The sequence below is a fragment of the Sorex fumeus genome, unplaced genomic scaffold (assembly GCF_029834395.1).
Source record: "Sorex fumeus unplaced genomic scaffold, SorFum_2.1 ptg000063l, whole genome shotgun sequence".
Taxonomy (NCBI): Eukaryota; Metazoa; Chordata; class Mammalia; order Eulipotyphla; family Soricidae; genus Sorex; species Sorex fumeus.
Window position 1 is genome coordinate 66910445 of NW_026606120.1, and position 17919 is coordinate 66928363.

The window sequence follows — 17919 nt, forward strand, 5'->3', positions numbered from 1 at the left end:
TTTTTCCTACGACCATTTATTAAAGGGTTAATTCTTTCCACAGTCTAAATTCTTAGTCCTCTGTGGTAAATTGATTGATTATGATACAGATTGCTTGTGTTTCATTGATGTATGCTTCTATTTTATCTGTTTTGATTTGGTTCATAGTTTTAAATCAGGATGTATAATGCTTACCATCTTAATCTTCTTAGGACTGCTTTGCATATTTGTGGTCTTTCATAGTTCAGTACAAAATTTAGGATTGTTCTATAACTGTGAAAACAGCTGTTAGAATACTATGATGATTGCATTGAATATCTTGCCTATTGATATTTTGGCAGTATCAATATTAATCCATATACATGAGATGTACTTTCGTTTATGTCCTCATTTTCTTTCATTGTCACATAATTTTCAGTATTTATATCTTTCATCTTAGTTATATAATAATGGTGATTATACCTTAATTAAAAAAAATAATCTACAAAGGACAGCATTGTGAAAATAAAGTGAGAAAATTGAAGGGTGTAATTTAAAAAATAAAGTGTGTTGTAGAGAAAATGTTGTTTTGGGGGTCAGAAGTAGGTTTAAATGATGTAAGCTTTCAATAAAAAGATTTTAAAAGTTTTTTTTTTAACTGTGAAGGAGGGCCTCTAAAAGAACACAATGGGAATATTTTCAATTCAGGAAATGATACAAATTCAGGGAAAAAAAGATATGCAGAGCAATGTAGAGGTCCTGAGAAAAAGGGAGCTGTGAGTAAACTGTTAAAAAAATGTTTGGAACTTGAACAAGGAAAGGAACCAGCTGAAAAAGATGTAAACCAGCAGTAATATTGGAGTAGGCCAGTTAATCAGGGAAGAATAGGTGAGGGAGGCTCATGAAATCAACGAAAGTCATTACAGAGCCATTCCAGAATGCTGACATAATTAGGAAAACTGCCTGGAACTGAAGCGGAATCTGAGTTCCAAAAATGAAACCTGCCCCTCTAATACATACATACAATTAACCCATTCGAAAAGGTGTGGGTATCACGTGCTACTTGAGACTTGAATCCTGGGGAAGATATGTCTTCCAATAGATTAGATTTCCCCTCACCGAGAAACAATACAGCAGTGATAAAAATTGCAAAACCTTCTGCTTAAAATTGGGAACGAAGAAAAATGTGGATAACCCTCTTGTCACAGCCAGGATCTAGATGGGAAGCCTTGAGCCTGGGACCCAGAGGCCCTCCTCCTCAATGACCACAGACCGTGAATGAGGGAGTAATACTCACGTCAGCATTAGCTCTGGTTCTCCTATCCCAAAACTTTGCAGACACTTAACTGAACACATTCTTCATACTGAAGAAAATGGATGCAGCAATGATACTTCATTGACCCTCTACAGTCATATATTTCAGTCACTTAAATGGAGTGACTAGCTCAAAATCCTCTTATCATAGTCCAACATCATTACATGGTAAAGGCAATAATCTGAACAACAGAGGTATTATCAGTAGCAACAGGGACAGGGATCAGGAGATTCAGGTATGTCGGTGCTACTTAGGAGTTATAGAGCTAAATACCCAAACCAGAGTAGCAACACTGAGACCTAAACTGTAATAACCAAACTAAAAAGGTGGCTGTAAAGGTGGCAGGCTGGAGCTTGGGGGCAGGGGTGAGTAGGAGAGGGAACTTGAGAACACCAGTGGAGAAAGTTAACACTGGTGGAATCAGTGACAGAACATTGTATGTCAAAACCCAACTATAAATAACTTTGTAACTCATGTTGTTTCAATACAATAAAATTTAAAATAGAATGAATAAAAACACAGACAGTGCCTTTCGGTGGAACTCCTCACTGTTGTCTTGAACATCCTTTGGGAAATATTTTCCTTTCTGTGTATTGCTTTCTTAATTTTATTTCAAAGTGGGAAGAGGTTATGTGCTATATTTAGGTACTCTAGGGTTACTTTTAGCTCAATGATCTGGGAACACCCCTAGTCATGCTGGTGATCCAACAGGGGTCAGTCGTGTGCAAGGCAAATTATCTCTCAAGACCATCTCTTTTAGTACATTTATTACGTGTAGTTTTCTTTGTTCTTTCTTTCTTTTTTCTTTTTTCTTTTTTTATTTTGGGGCCCCACATGCCTGTGCTCTGGGCTTACTTCTGGTTCTGAGCAGGAACTGTCCCTGATAGAGACTCAGGGGACCTATCATGGAACTTGGGAAAGCTGCATGATAAACAAGTAACATCTACTGTATTATCACTCCATCTCCATAGCACACCTAATTCTCGTAGGTTATTATTTTATTTCTGACTCCCTTGCCCCCAGTAAAATTACTGCAGTTGTGTGACATTACTTAGTAATGTACTGTTCAAAAAAAGCTTTTTAAAAAATAAGCATTTTTAAATTTCAGTATATATCATGAGAGATACAATGTCTCTTGCTTTGAAAATATATAACTCTTTTCTGCTTTTATACCTTAATTGTTTTCACTTGCTAATGAATTGTTTTAGCTGGCAATGACTACTTTTCGATTATTTGTCCATTCATGCCATCACGCATTTACTTTTCAAGTTACTTTTAAAAACTACTTAACAAAGAATCTATATTTAGAGAAATATGTTTTCATAAGACAGACTCAATATCATATTTGGGGAGTTAAGCTAATCTATGATTATAAAGCAATGGAGATAATAAACTTAATGAAGTTGTGTTTAAGTAAACCTTGAACAAGTTAATCCTAAATAGTATATGAAATTTTAAGAAGCTAGATATCACCAAGATTTTTTTGAAGAACAAGAAAAGAAGAGGTAGATTATTAAGCCTTAGTTTCAAGAGCCTAAATTAATTCTTAAAGTTGAAATCACTACATAAATTAAAGCTTTATGAGAAATAGAGGGGCAAGATTCATGACAAATTATACGAACATTGAAATGAATGGTTGGATTTTGATATAGTTTTCAATTGTATGAAAAAATACATCATTAATGAAATGTTTTGTGTCTACATTTAAAATTAATACTTTTCTATTAAAACGAATGCAATAAATTAGTTTGATAAAAATTATAACAAAACACATACCTAATAAATTATTTCTGAACATAAAATAAAAAGAAATCAAATCAAATTATCAGTAAAAACTGGCCATATATAATATTTCTATATATGTACAAAATAATATAAAATATTATATATATGTATGTGTCTTAGGTATTTTACCTAGAAGGAATATTTAACTTTGATGAAATGGAAAGATAACCAATGCTTTTCTTAATTAGGAAAGTGTAAACTAAAATAACACTTTCTGATTTATTATCCATGGTATTGTTAAAAATTAATACTTTCTTGCAAACAAGAGCAATACCAAGTGGAAATTCAGACTAGTAAACATTGCTGGTGGGGATAAAAATTGGCATTATCACTTTGGAGAACAATCAGGACATCTCTACAAAAGGAATACATGCATATTCTATCACCGAGAAGTTCTTCTTCCTTCTGCTTTCCCTAGAGACATTTTTTGAGCTTGTGTCCAGGGATATTTATTGCAGTACTGTTTAAAAGCAAAACATTGTTAATGATAAAACTTTTTCAGTGGAGGAATGGACAAGTATACCATGACTTATTAATAAAGTAACACTATCAATTAAGTGTTAGCTCTATGTAAAAACATGGTTAAGATTTAGAAGTATAAATCTATTGGAAAAGCAATTTTCAAAATGACAGCAATGATAAGATATATTTTAAAGAATGATTTTAAAATACACAAGTGTGTTACATAAATATATATGTAATAAAAGCATAAAATATGTATGGGATAGTATATACTCATAAGAGTAGCAGTTAATCTCTAGGGGAAAAGCTATACTGAACAAATAGCGTTTGACTTCATAAGAAAAAAATTAGGTTAAAGAAATGATATATGGATTAAACTAACATGATAAGTTTAATTTATGATAGATAACTATGTTATTTACTACATTTCAACTGTTTGATAATTCAAGGTGGCAAAATAAAAACCCTGAAAACATTATGCATACCAGCTAATGTGAACCAAACATATATAAAAAACAAGGATTTGATAAACATCATCCTGATTTAGTTATTTGCAATAATTATTTTCAAAATGCTATCATGAATCCTCGATAGCAGAACTTCACTTTGAGGCAAACAATAAGGGGTAAAACATTTACAAAACACCACTGATCAACAGATTCCTTGTTTCCTGGCACAAACCAGGACGCAAGATTCCAGTGTGGGACTCACTAAAGGATACGAACCATCAATATCTCAAGCAACCACAATGGGAGGCAACACCCTACACTTGCTCCTCTTTTTAATTCATAAATCTTTAATTAATTAAGTCTCAGCATATTCCTGCTCTCATAGTCAAAGCCAGCATGCTAAACTATAGAACTCAGCAAAATACTTATCTGTATTATGCAGTTAGCATTGTAGCAATAAGAGACTGTCCAATGCCAGGCCCCATCACATTGCAAACCTCCCACAGGTAGAGTCCTAACTCCAAAAATGAGTATATAAACCAAACCAAGAATAACACTGTGTCTTTTACTCTTTGAAGTACTTTCTTTACAAGGAGTAGCACTGTAGCACTATCCTCCCGTTGTTCATCGCTTTGCTTGAGCGGACCCAGTAATGTCTCCACTGTGAGTCTTGTTACTGTGTTTGGCATATCGAATACATCATGTGTAGCTTGCGAGGCTTTGCTGTGCAGGCGAGATATTCTCAGTAGCTTCCTGAGCTCTCTGAGTGGGGCGGGGAATCGAACCCAGGTAGGCCAGGCTGGTGACGTGCAAGTCAAATGCTCTACCGTTGTGCTATCGCTCCAGCACACTAAACGAAAATGGCCAGCTCTGGTTTAAAGTATACCTCCGTAATAAACTTTTCTTCTTCCTATATAAAATTAAGTGATTTATTTTTTCATTGTCCCGTACACCCTTTCCCTATTCCCAATAGCTTCTCCATAAGCCAGTTCTGGAAGCAGCATAAAAATATCATTGGTTAATTTTCTATACATAAAAATTTGGTATAATTCCTTCACCTTTACCATACACTTAAGAGTTAATAGGATGACTCATTAGTACCTAAGAAGAATTTGAAACAGTGCTCAGCATATTGAATGGTTAGTAAATATTGGTTGCTAATCTCATGTAATATAATACTCAAATCAGAAGTCGCCAACTTTCAAAATTTCAAAGAACAAGTTAGAAATATATTAGAGCCAAAACCTGAGTTAGACACCATCAGGACTTGCATTCCTTACCTGTCATTTTACTTATCTAGAGATTAGTTTGTCTTAGCTGAAGAATCGTGTGTGTGTGTGTGTGTGTGTGTGTGTGTGTGTGTGTGTGTGTGTTTGGAGAGGGGCAGTATAAGTACCCCCAAGATTCTAGGGGACATTCCTGGCAATGAGCAGACAACTAGGTAGTGGTGTAAAGTTATGGTCTGAAGATTAGGTGCTTTTTGAGTCTTTCAATGCAAGGGACCACCCAGTGCCCCATCTAGGATGCTCTTGAGTTTTTCAAGGCTGAACTCAGTCATGCTTCCTGGAAGCCATGTGATGTTGGGGATTTATCTTGGGTCCGAATCTCTGCCCTGTCTTCTTGTTGCTCTGATAAATAATCTTGATAAACCGGCCCATGCCTTTACTATTTTATAAATGACTAGGAAAGAAAAGGAACAAAAACATTGATGCTAGCAACAATTGTGCACCAACAGAGCAGTATATCTTACTTTCACAATTGTTGTGCAAGTCATTCCTCCCAGAACTGGAAAAATGCAAGCAAATATAGCAAAAGACTACATTGTAGAGCTGATTATTCCAGTATATCATACAACATCATATAACTTTTTAATGAGGTAAACCACAAATTTTTGTGCTTCAAAAATACATCTTACAAAAATTTTTGTAGTGACCAACTTCACAGAGTTTCTTTGAGGCTTATAACAGAAATATATAAATATGAAGCTATTCAAAAGTCCAGAGCCTGCCCCTCATGAAGACATTGTTAGTTTTCTATGTTAAAACATAGTTCACTTGCACAATATTTCGTATTGTATTATTTAATAGTTACAACTTTTAGTCATCTCCATGAGGCTCATTTATCAGTTAACTTAAATATACCTTTGAAAATCAGTATAATTACACTTGTCTGTGACATTGTAATTCCACATATACAATTAAACATTTATTACTATGATCACCATTTCTAATCCAAATCATTCCATAACAGATTCACCCAGCAATTAGATTAATGAGAACTTTTAACAACATTTAAATTCTCTGTAGATACTACCTCTGCAGAGCTCTCAATGAGAGATTTTTTTTCCTATAAGAGAGATTTTCCACTGAAAATAGTGTTCCCATTTGATATGATATAGTTAGGTTATTTTGTGTTGGTGGTGGAGTCTAATAGAACTTAAAAAATAATTCCATATAATCAACTTTTTTAAAATTTAATTTTATATTTTTTATGTTTTTGCTTGTTGGGTCACACCCGGCGATGCACAGGAGTTACTCCTGGTTGATGCACTCAGGAATTACTCCTGGCGGTGCTCGGGGGACCATATGGGATGCTGGAAATCGAACTTAGATCGGTTGCATGCAAGGCAAACGCCCTACCTTGCTGTGCTATTGCTCCAGCCCCATAATCAACTTTTAAGAGGAGTAAATTCCAGGAATTAATGTATAACATCTTGACTTGAGTTGACATTGTACTCTATCTTTGGAAGATGTTATTAATAAAAAGTTACTGTGACAATAAAGTTTGTGTTCTCACCAGAGCGACAAGATAGTAATTATGTGCAATCAAATAAAAATTTATTACCCATACTATGATAAAAATTACAAAATACATACATATGTATATGGGCTGGAGTGATAACACAGCGGATGGTGTGTTAACCTTGCATGCAGCTGACCCTGGTTCGATTATTCCATCCCTCTCGGAGAGCCCAGCAAACTACCAAGAGTATCCCGCCTGCACAGCAGAGCCTGGCAAGCTCCCTGTGGCGTATTCAATATGCTAAAAACAGTAACAAGTCTCACAATGGAGATGTTACTGGTGCCTGCTTGAGCCAATTGATGAATAACAAGAGGACAGTACTACAGTGTTACAGTATATGGTACAATATGCACAAGTATAAAATCATTGTGTTGTGTTGCTAGCAGAATGAATGAGGAGTCACAGTGTAAGATGAGTAACCACAGTACAAATGTAAAACCCTTCTTTTAGTCATCACAGCATTGGTATTGATGTGTCTGGCAAAAGGAGGATCTGTAAGTCTGCTTGAACTCTTTTCCTCAAAGGTATTGCAGTCCTGCCAACTTCAGTAAGACAACCATCATGAAGTATGTGAGATTCATTTGATCTGCATAGCATAGTAGCCACCCACTATTTCAGGGAAGAGTTATTCTCAGGATAAGTCCATCTCCATCTCTGGATTTCTTAGGTTGTTGTCATTCGTTGGAGAAAATAATTTCTGGAGAGGTTGAATCAGAAAGTAAAATAATTTTATTTAGGGAATAGAAGAGATAGCCTGTAAAGCAAATGATAGAAATTATGCACAATTTGGAATGTACAAGGATTTCTTTACCAAACGGCCCAGACTTAAAGTATTTATATGGATGTGAGTCCCTTTATAGGGCAGTTGCCAGGAGATCCTAAAGGAAAAATGACTGGAGATCTACATTTAGGGTCTTACCAAGGATTATTTTCCTGCTGAATAGTCCTCTGATGCTAATGGATCCTGACCACTGGGTTTTTGTTAGTGTTGTCAGTCTTAAATTAGGGCAGACTGCAGAACATCTTGATTTACATCTTGATTTTACTGCTTTTTAAAATTCATTACTCTCTCTGACTACCTATTTTAATTGAGTAATTTACTTACTATTATGTCTCAAAGTTGGAATATAAAATGAAATGATTATATACTGATGGTGTCATCTGAAAAAGCACAGGAACAACTGAATGAAAAAGAGAATCTTTATTGGCATGAAAACAACTTGAACTTAGAAAACTGTCCACCAGTGTGGGACAGAGAACAGCTACAAAGAGAGGGAATAGAAGTCTGTTGGTTTATGCCTAATAGACATAGCATAATAACAATTTATCTATATTAAAGTAGTTTTTTTGGAAACTCGTGCATGACTCATGAGATAGAATGGTAAGCACATACAATTGCCCAGCAAACAATGAACATATGAAGTATGCTCATAAAATGGCACAAAAACATTGTAGGTTTGTTATTTAAATATAATAATGAAAATTAAGAAGGATAAAGACCAAGAAAGGCTCCACCACCAAGCAGTCTCCAAAGGGCTATGCTTATCAGTAGAAAGGTGTTTTTAAAGTTTCACCTGGTCCCATCATAATTGGATGTTGGTGCATAGACAATGAAGATAGAAACTGCCGGCAGTGAGCCACATCTATTCAAGTGTAATCGTTTATTCGGTTTGTTAGGCATTCAAATGAAGGATAAATTGAGAAGTTCTACATGGAGCTAGAGAAGTTCTATAAAGAAGACCACACCTTCTACAAGATCATTTTCGGTTATTTTAATGCCAAGATAGGACCTAGAAGATCAGCCCAAGAACTCCACATCAGGGACCATAGCCTAGAATGGAAAGAACAGGGTGAGACTGTCTGAGTTCATCATGTTGACTAAGACCATCCATGGTAACTCACAGTTCCAGAAGGCCAAATCTAAACGTTGGACATGGGAGTCTCCTGTTGGATGGTTCCACAACGAAATCGACCACATCATATTCAATCGACGATTTTGCCTGACTGATGTCACTGTTGTCCCAAAATTCCAAACGGGATTGGACCAATGTCTCCTTCGTGCAAAACTCAACTTCAACTTCACAGAGCAGGGAGAAAGGGCTGCAAAGTTTAAGAATAGAACTCACAGAACGACCACCAATTGGGAGCCCTTTGGGACTATTGCAGCAACATGGGGAGATGCCATTGTTGTCAACATTGATGAGTAATATGGTCGACTGTCTCAGTACCTCCATGATTGTGCAAGGAACACCGAGAGAGATAGCCACAAAAAATGCCTGTCTTCAAAAACTCTTGAGCTTATTCACCAACGTGACTTGACTCAAGCCTCAGGCAACCACAAGCAAACGTCTGAGCTTACAAAGCAGTGCAGAGAAATGATAAAGGAAGACCTCAAAGAGAGAAGAGCTGCGGTGCTGGAAGATGCAGCAGAAGCTGGGAAAAACCCAATGCCCGCTTGTCCTTCTCCAACTACAAGACCAAGATGACTGCCCTCCGACATCCTGATGGATCTATCACATCTCGGATCTCTTTGAAAGCCATGTCCACCTGCCCACATACCAAATTTCGCAGGATGGATAAGTTGTTCCCAACATTCTCCCTTCTGAAATTCGACACGCCATTTTGTTGGTAAAGATAACAGTACCTGGCTCAGTCAAGGTCAGACCCAAACACCTGAAGAATCTGCCGTTGGTACTCATCAATACACTGTCTCGGTTCTTCACACATTACCTGTCTGAATGCAAGTTTCCATCCCAATGGAAAACCAGCAGGACACTACTACTCTACATGAAGGGAGACATCCACAATATTAGCAACTATCACCCGATCTACCGTTGTCTGTCATCTACAAGCTGTTCACTCGAGTCATCCTGAATAGTATTGGCAGAACACTAGATGAAGGACAACCATGTGAAAAGACAGATTACACAAAGATTCAGCACAATCGATCATATCCACACAATAACCAAGCTCATTGAGGTTTCTTGGGAGTTCAAGATGCCTCTCTGTCTAACATTCAATGATTTAAAGAAGGCCTTTGATTCTGTTGAGACAGAAGCAGTCGTTGGAGCTCTAGCCAATCAGGGCATTCAAACTCAATACATCAGGATCCTCTGTAAGCTGTATTACGGATTCACTACCAGGATCTCACCATTCTACAAAGAAGTGATTATCAATGTCAAGAGAGGGATTCGGCAGAGTGATACCATTTCACCAAAATTCTTCAGTGCCAACCTTGAGAACGTCATGCAACGACCTGAATGGGAAGGAATGAGAGTGAAGATAGATGTTGGCAAATACACCACCTTTGATTTGCTGATGACATCATTCTAATAACAGCAAACATTAGCCAACCGGCACAAATGGCTGGCCGACTTCGACTGTGAGTGTGAAAAGGTCAGACTCCAGCTGAATCTCACGAAGACAATGTTTATGAGAAGCAGTCTCGTTCCTGATGTTCCATTCACTCTCAATGGAACAAACGTCTCCGAATGCAACAGTTATGTGAACCTAGATCGAGAAGTCAACATCATGAATGACTTGGCACCTGAGTTGCACTGGACGAAGAGAGCGGCTTGGCATGCTTTGAAGAGCGTTGAAGAAATAGTTAAGAAGATTAAGAAACTTTGGCTCTGGATACATCTCTTCGATTCCACTGTTCTTCCTGAAATAACATACGCTTCAGAGACCTGGGCCCTAAAAAAACAGGATGAGAACACTATTCGGGTCTCCCAAAGAGTAATCGAAAGAGCTATTCTTGGAGTACCGTGCTTCACTCAAATGAGAGAAAGAATCCAGAGTTCCAACCTCCGTCGACAGTCAAGAATCAGGCGTGCTGTGTCGTTTGCTAAGGCGTCGAAAATCAGATGGGCTGAGGACTTAATGAGATTTTCAGATAACTGCTGGACTAGACCCGTTACCCACTTGATTCTATGGCATGTCAAAATACCACGTGGTGGCCAACCTATGAGATGGTCAGACTTCTTCGTCAAGACTCTGAATGATGAGTTTTAGGCTCTTTGTGTTCCTAGAATGAGCAGACGCCATTGGCCTACACTAGCATGCGACAGGGACTAATAGAGATGTTACTGGCTCCTGCTTTAGCAAATTGATGAGTAATGGGATTTCAAGTGATCAAGTGATCACTTGTCCCAACCAGAGCCAATTGAATGCAATGAGGGAATGGATGGTTTCAGGGGGCCTTCTCTCACAAAAAGGTTGGCATAACTTCCAAACTTTAAGGCTCACGATAGTTAGTTTTAACGTGTCCAGAGAGTCCTGAATTTTCAGATGGTAATGTGATGAAGAAGAGAAGGTACAAAATCTTAGAGAATAGTTTTGCAAAGAATTATCAGTTTCCTTCTGCATAATCTTTTTTTTTTTTCTCTTTGCTAGCTGATAGCCCATGCCATCATTCTGGGAATGTAAATAAGTGCTTTAAAAACCTCTGACCTCTAATAGAAATATCAAATGTACATGAGTTATAAAGAAGGCATTTTAAAAACAGTTGTATATGTAAGTTATAGTAAAAATAAAGATTGAAGAATTGTTGAGAATTAGGAAACAGTAAAGCAACCAAATCGTGTATTTCTTTTCATATGAAACTGTAAGTTATGACATAAACTTTCTTGTACTACAAAGAAATATGTGGGCAAAGAAATAATATAGGGATACTGTGCTTGCTTTAAATGCAGCTTTTACCCAAGTTTGATCCCAAGCACTGCATAAAGGCCCCGAAGCACCATCTGGAGTCAACACTGTGTACAGCCAAACAGAAAAAAAAAACATAAAAAATACACTTTAGATAAGTATACAATGATTTTCTCAGGTAAACCTGCATTCAGCTGGAGCTGATAGCACAGCGGGTAGGGCGTCTGCCTTGCACACAGCCAACATGGCCGACCCGAGTTCGATTCCTCTGCCCCTCTCGGAGAGCCCGGCAAACTACCGAGAGTATTTGATATGCCAGACACAATAACAACAAAGTCTCCAATGGAGACGTTACTGGGCCCGCTCGAGCAAATCAATGATCAATGGGAGGGCCTTTACTTTACTTTACTAAACCTGCATTCAGACAGTAATGTGCAGTTATTTAAGGTTGTGGTTAATTTTATTTTAAGGCAAATCAATTTTGTGGGGGATTGGAAAGATAGTAGAGTTAGGGCACTACTTTGAATACAGCCAGCCCTGGTTCAGTCCCTGGCACCACATATGGTCTCTTTAGCATAGAACCAGGACTACATCTTAAGCACTGCATAGTGTGTCTCTAACTTCTCCTCTCCCAATAAAATAATATAATTTTGTTATTCAAAATGTTTATCTAAGTAGGAGGGGCAAAATTCTCTTCTGCTTAGGGTTTACTCTTGGTTCTTTTCTCTGGGGTTACTCTTGTCTGAACTTGGGGAAAATGTGGTACTAGGGATGGAATCCAAGTTGGCTGTGTGCAATGAAAGCACTTTACCTGCTGTCATCATTTTTTCTCTCTCTTGCATCAAAATATAATTTTTTGAGGAACATAATGACTTTACTGGTAACTAAAAGACAAAAAAAAATTAATGTAAGAGGAAATTTGAAAGTCATGTAATGCAAAGTCCTTAGCAATGAAACCAACAGCCCTAGGTAAAATGACAACGTCTCTCATGGAGCACTTGGGAAGTATTGTTTCTCTAAGCTCTTTCTGCTGTGCCTATAACATTGAACTCCTGCTCTACTACCGTACATTAGCTAGAATTTTCAAAAAGGACCTGAGAGAGTCGGTCTTGGTTTTGATTAATTAATACTAGGACTTGGGCTGAAGCGATAGCACAGCAAATAGGTTTTTAGGGCATTTGCCTTGCATGCTGCCAACCCTGGTTCAATTATTCCTCCCCAGCAAGTACCGAGAGTATCCCGCCCACATGGCAAAGCCTGGCAAGCTCCCCGTGGCGTATTCAATTTGCCAAAAACAGTAACAAGACTCACAAAGAAGACGTTACTCTTGCTCGAGCAAATCAATGAACAACGGGAGGACAGTGCTACAGTGCAATCCTAGCACTTAGAGGCTTCTGCTTCTGTTACTAAAAATTTATTATCAAGATGGTATATAATTATTCCTAAAATTATTTTGTCCTAATAACCAAGATGAAACTTGGACAAAAAAATGTACCGAGGTCAGATTGTCCTAGCCTTTCCTTTCCCTTGCCCCCAAGCCTAACTTATTTTATTCAGATCATTAATTAAGGTGCGTGCTTCAGGGTACCAGAGAACAAGGAATTTGATTGTTCATTTAACATAACACCCTATTTTAATATTAGCTTTCTCCTTAAAAATATCTTCTTTTGACTATGGATACTTTGAGGATAGGAATCTATCATCTTCAAACTTGCCAATTTACTGCTACAAAAGCAAAATATCCAAGAGGTCTTTTATTTATCAGGCCACTTGTCCTGTTCTTCATGACATTTACTTATTAGTTACTAAGTGAAATATGTTAAAATTCTTCTGTGATATCATTTTCCATCATTCACATTCTCAATCTTTCCACTTATGAAGAAACTTTTTGAATTATATAATTTTCTAGTTTTTCATTCATGTCTTTTGATTCAAATAATGTCCTCATAAGAGGTAGTTAAGAAAGCGATAATTTTGAAATAAGTGCTTTTTTCTATATTCCTTCTCTGTAAACCTCCAGAAATGTCTCATTTGTGTCCATTTTTGTATATCTCCTATAAACTTTATTCCTTACATTATAAATATTTTTCTATTTCAGCATTACTTCTCATATTCAATATTGATTTGTTCATCATATAACCTCTAAGAATTCTCAAGAAACCACATACTCTAAACGCCTTATTTCCTGAACTTGAGCCTTGAGATTCAGATAATGGGTTCTTGATATTTAGTTATAAGTAATTATGAGTTTTCTATCACAAAGATTCCTACTATTTCATAATCAGAGTCTTACTGTCAAAATTAAATATTTTCCTAATAACTTTGATAATTCTATTCCTGCTTATATATATAATGTTCAGAATTATTATGCTTATTTTTAGAATTTTCATCCAACAAAAATATTACATATATGTAGTTCTATATCTTTTGAGCAGCTAGACAACTTTCGAACTTTCTTTTTTCTTTTTTTTTCTTTTTGGGTCACACCCAGCAATGCACAGGGGTTATTCCTGGCTCTTCATTTTTTAAAATATTTGATTAAAGATGGCTGACAGTTAAATATTTTATTGCTTTTTATTACTTTATTTTTTCATGGAAACAAATTGAAATGATAAATACTGTGCTTCAAAATGATGTTACTGTGGGTCTCCAAGTGACTTATGTGAAGTGGGGAGGAAGCAGGAGGCAGCCTCGAGAGGGGAATCTTCTGCTTTCTATCTACCTGTTGCCCCAGAAATGGTTCAGGAAATCAAGGGCTAATAAAATCTCTGCTATGACAGACCCACTAGGAAGCTGACAAGCTGAAGCTGATGTCCACTTAATCTGTGTGGCCCGAGTGTTGATCTCTATCACCTTATTTCTCTGAAGCTCTGGACTCAGGATGGAGTGAGTAATTGTTCTTTGTGGCAAAGGAAAGTCAGACCTACCCCTTATCCAGGTCTCTCAGATTCATTGCTTTTCTCTTACAGAAAATTTTCAGTAGGAAACAAGCAGCAAAGTTAAAAACATGTTTTATTTAGAAATTCTGGAAAGGGGAGTGAAGAGAGACAATAATGTGCTAAAGAGAACAAGAGTTTCTCCAAAAGCAGAAAGACCCCCAATACACATCTCAAGAGGGACATGTAGGTGGCATGCAGGCACCATGAGCATGAGGTGGCAACACACATGCACTAGGCAACACATGTGCTGGGGAAACACATGTGCTGGGGTAGCACTTGCATGTACCTCCTTTGCTTCAAGTTTTTTCTGAGCTTCTTCTCATGGAGTTTTCCAACTACGTAAGAGTCCTGTGCTATTGTGGTTGTGAAGAGGAAGAGTTGGGAGGAAGCAGTGGTGGTCTTTTTGACATTCCTTTCCTAGCCTTGCTTCCTGGTAGAGTTTCTTTCTTTTGGGGGTCCAGCCTTCTCTGGGCCTGCTAAGGCAAAAATGAAAGGTCTTCTCAGGCCTTAGTTTCTGTGTCCTAGCATCCTTAGGGATAGTTGGTATTAGTTGGTATTATTATTGCCAAGAACTCATTGCCATGGGTTTAGGACTTTCCTTGACCTAGCTGTATGTCTACTTCATAAGTTAGAAAGAGTCTCATCAACAAACTAAGTGGTAACTTCTTGAAGATGGAATTTAAAAAGGTCAAATATTACTATCTTAGCACTTTGATATTCAAATTCAATAAAGAACAACCAGAACGGAATGGAATGCTTTATAGAATTACTCTATTTTAAGATGAGAGAAAATCATGCAAAGAAGAACACAGTCATAGTATAGTCTATAGAGAAATTAGAGAAATAAAAAGTTTCTTTTAATTGTATTCTCAGAATAAACATCCTTCCCACTATTTATCCCCAGAATAAATCATAAATAAAACCAATCAGCTGTAAAATATAAACTGAAACAATCATCTAAGACAGCTAATGATACCAGGAATTGTGCAAGCTAACACAGAGAGGACAAGCTACCCACAGTTGTAGAAACTCAATTTATTTCATGTTGATCTCCCCTTGAGGTTTGAGAGTTCCACCCTTTAATGGGTGCAACATCTTAATGGATGCAATTAGCTTTATCTTTTTGTGTGCATATTTCAGAGTTGTTTTCTATTACTTGCCTTTTTAGGGAACAGATGCTTGGGAATACATGTATATATGAAGTTCATTATTGGGCTGACATTAAGCAGAAGTAGTGAGAGAACTTCTGCCAACCAGATTCCCAGAAGGGAAATCAGCCACAAAGGCAAAAATCAAGTTATTTAACTGATCGTGTAATTAGTTCAATCCATGTACACAAAAATAAATTCTGAAGAATAAATAGAAATTAATTCTATGAAAAATTGGGCTTTCATTTTATTTTACATTACAACTGATTCTATGTTGACTAAATTCTTTGACCATATAAATATTTCAAGGCATTTGTCAAAAATGGGAAGGAATCTAGCAGTTGGGAAAAGATTATCTGTAAGGGTCTATACAACAAAACAAACCACTGCATGATCCATATACATTGAAACATCATCCACATTTAGTTGTAGAGAGTTAAAATGTTTTCCTAGTGTCCTCCATTGTTTTCCCCATAGGTAATTATTATCAGAACATAATATGGTTGAATTATTAAAAGAAGACATAAGTAAGGAAGAAAACATTGCTTCTTGAATAAATTAAAGAAATTTATCAATACATTCCATTGACAACGTGGGTTAAATATATAGGCATGGATTTTCTGAGTACAAATAAAAGTGAATAGTAATTTGGGATTGTGCTTAAGTAATTAATGTATGTTTAGTCACAAAAGGTTCTGCATTTTATGTGCTTGATTGGGCTCTGTCAGTGACTAAAATACTTCCTGTATTTGCTACACTACCAGTATCAAGCAATCACTAAAATATTTTTGAATGACATGTGGTAGGGGACCAATGACTGCAGGTAATAGAAATACTGAATCAGGTCTTTCAAAACACTTTTAGCATCTCACAATGTCCTATGACCAGTTCTAGACACAACATTCCTCTTGATTACATAAAATAATTTACCATAATCTTTTATGTAGAGCTCTCCTGGCAGTCTTAGGCCAAGAAATTCTATCAGATTTCTCATTTGTAAACTTTAGTGGAATGAGTCTGTGGTTTATCTCTAACTTCTAACAGTAAACCATTATTTATTAAGAGTAGTGTTTAAAATACAGCAGTATATGCATAAATTTCAAGTCCCATGAAATCATCTATCATCCGAGACTTTTCTTATTAAACTGTATAATATTCTTCAGAAAAAAATTCAACATCATAAAGTTATAAAAACAAAGGGTCAATTGATTTACCTTCTACTGAGTCACACTTTTCTTCCTAATTTCTAGTTCTGATATGTATATGTTAGAGCCTCTTAAGCTTTCTCTTGACTATTGCTTGGTGTACCTCTTCCCTACCAGTGAAAATTGTCCCCAACTTTTATAACTTTTTATTCTAATAAATAACAATATACTATAATCAGAGTCTCAAAATATTCTGACAGTCTGTCAGTAAACATGGGTATTAGATAGACTTGACAATAAACAAAGTTCTTACATCACCTGAAAACCCAGTGGAACCCCAGCCATCTCTTTGCTAGCTTTGAGAGATTTTGTGTGTATGGTGATAAAAATTTAATTCTATAAACAATTTGTAGCTCTACAAACCAGTGTTAGTAAATAAAGAACAGCAAGCTGAAGTCAATGGCTTCTTCCTCTTTACGAAAATGACAAGCCAAAAGAAATAAATCAACCTTGAAACTGAGAGAGTGTGATATCAGCACACTGTTCCTTAAGATCACTCTTTCACCCTCCAGGTCAGGAGGCCACATGAAGCACACAGTCACATAACAGCTGTGTATTTCTTCTACATATCTCACTGTGTGGTCAAAAATCTTAAAAAAAAATAGTTACAAGTGATACAATTCCCAGGAAATTGTAAATATTGATATTTCAAAAATAAGAATTATGTGTTACTTTTTAAATGTAGTGAATTTAACACCAAAGTAAATTGATATTTTCTAATGCAACTTATAAAAGTGAATGAAAGGTTTTTGTTTAGCAGTCTTACATCTCATTTTATCCTGACCATACATATCCTGACCATGCATTCTTCTTCACATAAAAAAATCACTTTTCTTAAAAATCTCTTGTGTTGTATTTTTTGCGGGGGAGAGGTTAGAGAGTGGGGAATTTGGGGTTGCTTCCAGTGACACTCAGGAACCAGCAGTGACAGAGATCAAATTGAGATCTACCATATATAAGTCAAGTATCTTAACCCTTGTACTATCTCTCAGACTACATAGTATCTCTTTTGCCTGATTTATTGAGCATACTTTACATTTTGGGGGTAGAAGTAATTTTAGCAATTTTAAAGTGTGACTATGAGGCTTCATGTATTAAATAATTCCTTTGATAGCAAGTTATAATCTTTTCTCAAATGAGCTGAACTCAAGTAATTTTGATACTGTAGCACTGTCCTCCTGTTGTTCATAAATTTGCTCGAGCAGG